The sequence below is a fragment of the Syzygium oleosum genome, unplaced genomic scaffold (genome assembly GCF_021117445.2).
Source record: "Syzygium oleosum isolate NSW1041296 unplaced genomic scaffold, Sole_v2.1 Sole_v2.25, whole genome shotgun sequence".
Lineage (NCBI taxonomy): Eukaryota > Viridiplantae > Streptophyta > Magnoliopsida > Myrtales > Myrtaceae > Syzygium > Syzygium oleosum.
Window position 1 is genome coordinate 1,974,171 of NW_026607509.1, and position 8,959 is coordinate 1,983,129.

General features: G+C 46.5%; 1 pseudogene; it reads right to left on the reverse strand.

The window, feature by feature from the left end:
- Positions 1–468: 468 nt before the first annotated feature.
- Positions 469–2,456, reverse strand: LOC130134940 (receptor-like protein EIX1; annotated as a pseudogene).
- Positions 2,457–8,959: the final 6,503 nt, after the last annotated feature.

The following is an 8,959-nucleotide window of genomic DNA, read 5'->3' on the forward strand; positions in this document are numbered from 1 at the left end:
CGTTGCCTTACTTAGGTTTCTAATCGACAAATCCTAAATTGATTAGTGGCGACTCCTAGATAAAAAAATCACTCACAGATTAAAAACTTAAACCACAAGTCGTAATATGGTAGGTTTGAGCCCGAGTTAAGTTCCAGACCTAGACTTAGAGCGTACCAGGCTACGCTTTCCCTCTCCCAAGGAAAAATTTGGCGGGTCGCGATATGGAATATTGGTAAATTTATTATATTGTGGGTAAATCGCCGGCGATATTTGTAGAATTTCAGAGGACATAGAAATTTAGTTCTTTGCCTGGTCATTCGTAAAATCCTTGTAAGCAAATTATTGGCCACAATTTTTTACCCAGAAGATTGGAAAATCACCAGCAACCTCAAAATTCTACCAAGACGGAAATTTTCGAGTTTTGAATCCGTCGGACCAGCACTAATTAACAGAGGATCTCTCACGGTGACCTTTTGCCCCATGAAATGCGAGAGCAGAAGCCGAGTGGAAATCATATTAGGCTGAAAAGAGAGCAGAAAGCATAGTGTACAGTAGAAAGAGTAGTGTTTTGCGAATTAGACCTCACAGCATGCTAATTACTTTACAGATATAAGCAAACTAATGGAAGGGAGGAGATCACACGAGCACTAGTTCTAAATACACCCAAAATGAAGAACCAAAGGCAGGGGAGAGAGCACGAGATTGCTCATTTCTTACGCGCTTCCTGACTGTCTCAGTCTCTTCAACTTGCCGGCCTTCACCACTATAGCCACATATGCCTTGTCTGCTGCTTGATCCGCAAACCTGAAATATGCAAGTCTCCAATCCTTCTTGAACTGCAAAACTCCGAAAAAGCCCCAGAACCCAGTCGCAAATCCAAGCATTACGACCGCACAGAACAACACCTTTCCAAGCTTGTCCTCTTCGTGTGTATCTTCAGGGTGAGCGATTTTCGGTGGTTGAGGCGCCTCGGAGCCAGGGCAATTTTTTCTTAGAAGATCACCACAGAGTAGAGGATTGCTGGCATAAATGGATGGATCGTCAAGCGTCTGGATTTGATTTCCTTTTGGAATCTGTCCCATCAAGTTGTTTTGCGATAGGTTGAGGTGGGCTAGGGATGTTAATGCTGAAATGCCTTGCGGAATTGTCCCCGTGAGGTTGTTGTTCGAAAGATCAAGAGACTCGAGTGACCTCATGTTCCCAATGCCAATGAGAATATCTCCAGAGAGATGGTTGTGTGACAAGTTTAAGCCATGCAATCCCGACAGGAAAGAAAGCTCTTTGGGGATTGACCCGATCAAATCGTTGCTTGAAAGATCCAAATTTACCACAAGTTGCAGATCAATATTGGTGTATTCATTGTATCTTCCCTTTATTATCTCAAACACTTGCTCTTCATCCCAACGCGCATTAGAGTACCTGGATGCTGGCGATGGAGATACAGATGGGGGGAAGTTATATCTTGTATAGGAGCAGCGGCCACAGATCCAAATGAATTGACTTGATTGAAGTTGATCATGCTGTGCATATAGCCAAGACAACGTGGGATTGTTCCCGTCAAATTGTTCACCGCAATGTCTACTATCTGTAGCCCTGAGAGTGAGCAGAGCGGCAGAGGGATGCTGCCGGTAAACCTATTCTCTCGTAGCCTCAGGATCACCAAGAACTGAAAGCTTTTGCTGAGCCATGTGGGGATGCTTCCGGAGAAGTCATTCTCTCCAACGTCTAAAATTACCAGATTTGTGCAATGACCTAAAGCCAGAGGAAGCTCCCCATTGAGACGGTTTCTGTTCAAGTGGAGGGTGGCAAGGTAGGGCAAGGATCCAATTGAGCTTGGAATCACTCCGGACAACTTATTGAATGACAAAGTCAAGTAAAACAAAGAACCCTTCCAACAGTCCGGAATACTGCCATATAGGTTATTATTGGCAAGATTTAAATCCAGCAATTCCATGTCGCATAACGATGACGGTATTGTACCATTGATTCGGTTATCATTGAGATACAGAATATCTAATATGTACATAACACCAATATCTGTCGGAAGAGATCCAGAGATCGAGTTGTGGGAGAGATCCAAAGTGGAACAGTTAGAAGATAAGCTAGGCAAGGGTCCGGTAATTTGATTGTGAGATAGATTGAGCTCGTCAAACGTCATGTTGGCTAACCAATTTGGCAGGGGCCCAAAAAGGAAAGCATTGGAGAGTACAATATATTCAGCTTCCACTTGTGTCCGAATCCATTGGGGAAATGGAGTTCCGAATTTACAAGATCCCATCGAAATGAATTGAAGTTGGAAAGGGGGTATCCAGCTGGGTTTTGCCTTGAAAGTCAAGTTATTATTGTCACTAACATCCAAATACTTGAGCCTTGACATATTAGAAAAATGGTTTTCCGAAATCACACCTCCCAAAGAATTGTTGCAAAGATACAAATCCGAGAGATGAGAAAGCTTTCCGAAACTACTGGGTATAGTACCGGTCAAATGATTGCTGTCAAGGTACAACTCTTGTAAAGCCCGCAATTTCCCTAATGACTCGGGAATATGCCCTGCCAATTGATTATTAAAAAGAACTAACAATCTCAATGACGACAACCGACCTAATGATGATGGAATGGTCCCGTTCAATCCATTATATGAAAGATCTAGTGTTACCAAGTTCGACAGTGACCCAATGACACTAGGGATTGAACCGGAGAAGGAATTGTAGGGAAGCATAACGTGTTTTGTGACATTCCGAATTTTGGCCCATTTTTGGGATTTATAAAACGTATAATTCGTCAGTGCGCTTATAATAAAATCTCGCCCGGAACTGATCACTCCTGGGTTTTTATTATTTTTAAAATTAGAGATTTCGCTAGAATCGCACTCGATCGAATTTGGCCGTTATTTAGAGCCCAAACTTTGATGTCGAATTTCTGGGAGTTTCGGGACGAATTTAATTGGACGGTGTCGATATTATTGTGGCCAGCCTCGATATTGCCCGAGATATGCGAAAAGTGAAATTTGGACCAGGTGCGGATTTGGACTAGTAGACCTCCCTCGTAGTGTGCTTTAGTTATTATCTTTTCGCCTTTTTCCTAATTTATAATTAGGGTATTTCGTGGGCCGTTGGATCGTTTTCGGAATTGAACGAGGATCGTCGGATCGCACTCAAGTGCGTTTGACTTTCTCTCTCTCCTCTCCTCCTCCCCGGTTGAACCCCACGCCGTTGCTGACCTTTCTGATGACTCCCTCTGCTGCTGTCTTCTTCCACCCACTCCCATGATGATCTTCACGTTGCTCCTGTTTTGTTGACTGATGACCCCACGTTTCTGTTCTACTTTGTTTGCTGCTTCTGCTGACTTCTTCACGTGCTGCCGACTGCCGACTTCTGTTTTTGCTTGCTGCCCGCCGACTTCCTCTCTTCCTTCACGCCCGCCGACTCCCTCACGTTGTTTCTGCTCTCGCTGATGACTTCTTGCTGCATCTTCACGTGTTGCTTTGCTGACTGTTGACCCATGCTGCTGCCCATGATGCTTCACGTGGCTGCTGCTTCCTTCTGCTGCCTTCTTCTTCCTTCTCTTCTTTTCTTGGCTGTTTTGTTGCTGCTGCTGCTTGCTTCTTCGGCTTCTGCTTCCTCTGGCTTTTGCTGCTTCCCATTCCAGTCGACCATACCAGCTGCTCGTCAACCACCACAGCCTCGCCTTCCCAGCTGCTGGAGACATGCCGGAGCCGTAGACCGCAGCTGCTGCTCCTCGCGCCAAACACCCTACCGAGACGCTTTCTTCCCCTTTTTCCCTCTCGCCATCACCACCCCTCGGCCATCACCACCACCCACAATCACCCTCACACCATCACCGACCACCTGAGCTGCCATCCGCTGTCCGCCCTCGCCATTGCTTCGCCGGAGTAGCCGTTGCCGTGCCAAGGCTCTTGTTTGCTCCCTTGCTAGGTTGTCTTGCTTAGGCTCTCTTGTAAGTGGCTTCCTAACCCTTGACTAGGCTAAGGGGTGACTAATGGACATGTTAGGGATGGTTTAAGGGCTGTGGATAGTTGGTTTAGTGGCTGGTTGTGCTTGGTTTGCTTGGTGGTGCTTGTTGGTTAATTTCCGGTAAGGTTGCTGCTGCGTCGCTGGATTTTGCTATTTTTACTGTGACTTGTGTGGGCCGAATTTGAGGAAGTGTTCTTCATGAAAGTTGTTCATAACATCTTGACGTTTGACATATATTAAATCTGGAATTTTTGGAGATCATTTAGTTCCATTCGTAAGTCCATTTTTGGACCGGATTCAGTCTGCCGGATTTACTGTTTATCCGACCATCTGGTCTCTCCGATTTTCTACAAATTTTTCCAGACCTCTTTTCAACAAACTTCCTTCACAAAAATTGTTAAGAACATTTGCTTCTATGACATATAAAAGTTTGAAGGCTTTCCAAAATGATTTGGGTACTGGATGAAACGCATTTTGATGGTCAGGCGGCCTGACCGAACGGGTTGAATTTTGTCTGACTTCAAGTGACAAAAAGAGGTGTTTACAGTAGGAACTGGGTTTCGAGTTCTTCACGGAAAATGTTTATCAAGATGTTTTATGCGACATATCCAAATTTCAGAATTTTTGGAGTTGATTTACTATTTATTTTAAAGGAAATTCGGTGACTATGTTACTGCCCAGTTTGGCCTCGATTCTGTGCATACTCGGTTTTTCTCTCTCTCGGGAACTGATCGATGTTACCATGACATTTTGGTGGATTTAGTTGACATTGGACTAATTTACAAAGATAAGAATTGGTAATGATTGTTGAGGTGTGTGCATGGTCACGACACGTTCCGTCTAGGCGGGAGTTCTAGACGATGCCCGGCGGGAGTTCGGATGCCGTCTAGGCGGGGGTTCTAGACGTTGCCGATCGCGGTAGAGGCCGGATCGATGCTCCTTTGTGGAATGCCGTCTGGGCGGGGGTTCCGGACGTTGCCGTCGCCGAAGTAGCGGGACGATGCCTGGTTACGCCAGAAGACCGGCGGGAGTTCGGTGGCCCGAGGGGTCGTTAATAATCTGGACTTAATGAGTGCGATTTGCATTGGGGAATGCTTTGCCTGAGTTAATTGATGAGCACGCCTGGATTATTAACCATGTTATGCTTGATCATGCCATGAATTGCTTTGCGCGTGCTTGATGGGCAATTGGCCATGTTATGGCGATATTCTGACGTGCAGGGCTTGCGTATGCGCCAAGGCGAGGTAAGGACGCCTGTGATTGTTTATGGCACGTCGATTGTTTGAATCGCATGTTTAGAATTGTTCGGAAGTACGCTTTGGCCTAAGCGAGGCTTAGGTAGTTGCTTATTGAGAAGTGTTCTCATGGTTGTATAACCAAACCATTTCAGACCAGCGACCGTGATTGATCCGGAGACGTTGCCAGGATACTACGGGGATTGAGGATAGGTCGAGTTACCCCGTCTTTTGAGTGCACCTTTTTGCAGAAGAGTTAAGCTTACCAACTACCCGATCCTTGTTGTTGTGCGTGGTTCGTAGATAGTGGCCTCGTAGAAGGCTTGCAAATGTATGTGTTGTAATCGACGTTATATTTATAAAAGTGTCTTGTTTATGTGTGTTCGTTGTCTTTCTACTATCCCATTGTTTATATGTTGTACGGAGAGTTCGAGGTTGCTTCCGCATGCATTACTCGTTAGTGTTTCGATTGGGTCGGCGACAAGTCCTGGGCTGTCGAGTACATTACGACCACAAAGGGATGATCGCGCGCTCGTAGGGTTTGGGGCGTGACATCCCCGTTGAATTGGTATCAGAGCAAGGTCAGCTCGATCCAAGTTGGTCGAAGCCTGGAGTGATAAGGAGCGATGACTTTGGGATAGTTAGTTAGGGAGACTCGTGTGCCATGCGTACCCCAGACTGTTTGATTGTGATTGCTGAGTGAAGTACACAATAACACGTGAGGTGCAGGTGCGTCAGGACTTGAGGTAAGTGCACAAATCATGTTGGCTGAGATTGATTGATGTGTGTGATTGGCTGCCTGCTTAATGAATTGTTGTTGTGATTTATTGCCTAGGGCTTTAAACTGGTATAGTCGGCCTAGGTTTCTAATTCCTGCATGGAATTATAGCAGGTGAGCTTTTGCGAGAATTAGTAAGATGAGCAGTCGAGGTCGAGGTAGAGGTCGAGGTCGAGGTCGAGGTCGAGGTCGAGGTCGCGTAGCCCCGTTACCTGGAGTTATGGAGGATCCTAGGGTGGATGAAATCTGGAGAGCGCTCGAGGAAGCGGGAATATTATCGGGTGGACAGACGGGGGAAAGAAGTGCTAATGTTGCCGCTGCAGCTGCCAGCGAGATTATTGGGAATAATGGAGGCCAGGAGAATAATGTGATTGGTGAAAATCCTGGTCCGGTGCGAGTAAACGCGATCGGGCCGATGTCCAAGTTAGTAGAACAGTTTCGAGGTTGAAACCCCGAAGTTTGATGGGAGAGGCGATGCTGAAGCTGCCCCAAGATGGGTGGAAGAGCTAGAAAAGGCCTTTGAGGTGCTGGGGTGCACTGAGGAAGAGAAGGTAACACTAGCAGTCTACCAGCTACAGAGTAATGCAAGTGATTGGTGGAGGGCCACCAAAGGTCAAGTATTCCCCACTGGTACTTCTCCGAATTGGACCATTTTCGCTGAGACCTTCAATGGCAAGTACTTCTCGGAAAGCGCCCGAGAGCAGAAACTGGCAGAATTTATGAGACTTCGCCAGGGCCAGATGTCGGTGGATCAGTATGAAGCCGAGTTTGCGAGGTTGTCCAAATTTGCCCCCAGGATGGTGGAGGACCCAACAGACAAAGCTAGGAGGTTCCGAGATGGGCTAAAGCCGGACCTTCGCAGTCAGATGATCTCATTAAACTTGAAAGGCTATCATGAGATCTATGAGAGGGCCCAGGCAATTGAGCGAGATCAAACGGATCGGGCTGCCGCTTCTGGATCGCGGTACGCGCCAGTTAGGGACAATCGGAACTTTGGAAAGAGGCCTATGACTGGGAATAGGCGATTTATCCCTCCCGTTAGGAAAGACATTGGAAAGCCGAACTATCACTCCAGTGCGGCATGTCGATCGTGCGGAAGGAGGCATGGGAATGGCCCTTGCCCAGGTAGAAGTGGAGCTTGTTATGGATGTGGCCAACGTGGTCACCAAGTGAAAGATTGCCCGAGCCGACAAGCTAGGCCACCAATGCAACCGCAACAGCCTCAGATGGGAAATCAGGTCGGAACTGCCCCGCAAAATATTCAGAACCGACCCCCAGCTCAAGGGAGAATCTATGCTATGGCTCGCAAAGAGGCGGAGGATGCGCCTGGCGTGGTCACAGGTATGGTTTCTTTATGTGATCATGCTGCTTATGCCTTATTTGATCCGGGAGCATCGCATTCATTTGTGTCTGAGCAATTTGTTGATCTGGCTGGCATGGAATTGAAACCGTTAGAAGTAAATTTATGTGTTACCACCCCTCTTAAGGATAAAGTGCTAATCTCGTTAGGATGTTCAGACTGTAAGATTGTTGTTGGTGGTAGGGAGGAATTGATCGATTTGGCTGTTTTGGCTATGTTTGATTTTGATGTCATTATTGGCATGGATTGGCTGGTTAGACAAAAAGCCGTTATAGACTGTAGTAACAGGACGATCCAATTTAATCCGGTTGGTCATCCTAGATATGAGTTTGTGGAGAACCGAGGAGGAACCTCGATCCCTTGGATTTCGTCGCTTGAGGTGACTAAGTTGTTGGACGATGGGTGTCCAGGTTACCTGGCGACTGTGGTTGATTCGTCGATTAAGGAACCGAGGCTAGAAGAGATAGCCGTGGTGTGCAATTTCCTCGATGTCTTTCCTCAGGAATTGCCAGGATTGCCACCTGAGAGGGAAGTGGAATTCATAATTGAGTTGGCCCCCGGGACAGAACCGATATCTAGAGCGCCCTACAGGATGGCATTATCAGAGTTGAAGGAGTTGAAGGTTCAGATGCAAGAACTACTGGATAAGGGGTTCATCCGTCCAAGTGCATCACCGTGGGGAGCGCCAGTGCTGTTTGTAAGGAAGAAGGACGGGTCCTTGCGTTTGTGCATTGACTATAGGCAATTGAATCGAGTGACTATCAAGAACAAGTATCCATTGCCAAGAATAGATGACTTGTTCGATCAACTGCAAGGGGCATCGGTATTCTCTAAGATAGACCTAAGAACGGGATACCATCAGTTGAGGATTAAGAAGGAGGACATACCGAAAACAGCGTTCCGTACCCGATATGGACATTACGAGTTTACGGTAATGCCGTTTGGATTAACAAATGCCCCGGCTGCCTTTATGGATTTAATGAATCGGGTGTTTAAGGAGTTTCTGGATCAGTTTGTTATTGTATTCATCGACGACATACTAGTGTATTCAAGGAGCCCCGAGGAACATGAGCGACATCTAAGGATGGTTCTACGGACTCTAAGAGAACACGCACTCTATGCCAAGTTTAGTAAGTGTGAGTTCTGGCTCAACCGGGTAGCATTTCTTGGGCATGTAATCTCCGGGGATGGAATTTCAGTGGATCCAACAAAGATTGAGGCAGTCACGAATTGGCCAAGACCGACAACAGTGACAGAGGTTCGAAGTTTCCTAGGACTTGCAGGCTATTATAGACGTTTCGTGGAAAGGTTCTCCGCGATAGCTACTCCTCTAACTCGTTTACTTAAGAAGGAATCAAGGTTTGAATGGACAGACAAGTGCGAGAGGAGTTTTCAAGAGCTTAAGCATAAGTTGACTACTGCCCCTGTGTTGACGATACCGTCAGGTCCCGGAGGATATGAGATTTATAGTGATGCGTCACTAAAGGGATTAGGATGCGTGTTAATGCAACATGGAAGAGTGGTTGCATATGCATCGCGACAATTGAGACCTCATGAACTTAACTACCCGACGCATGATTTGGAACTTGCTGCTATCATCTTTGCACTTAAGATTTGGAGGCATTATTTG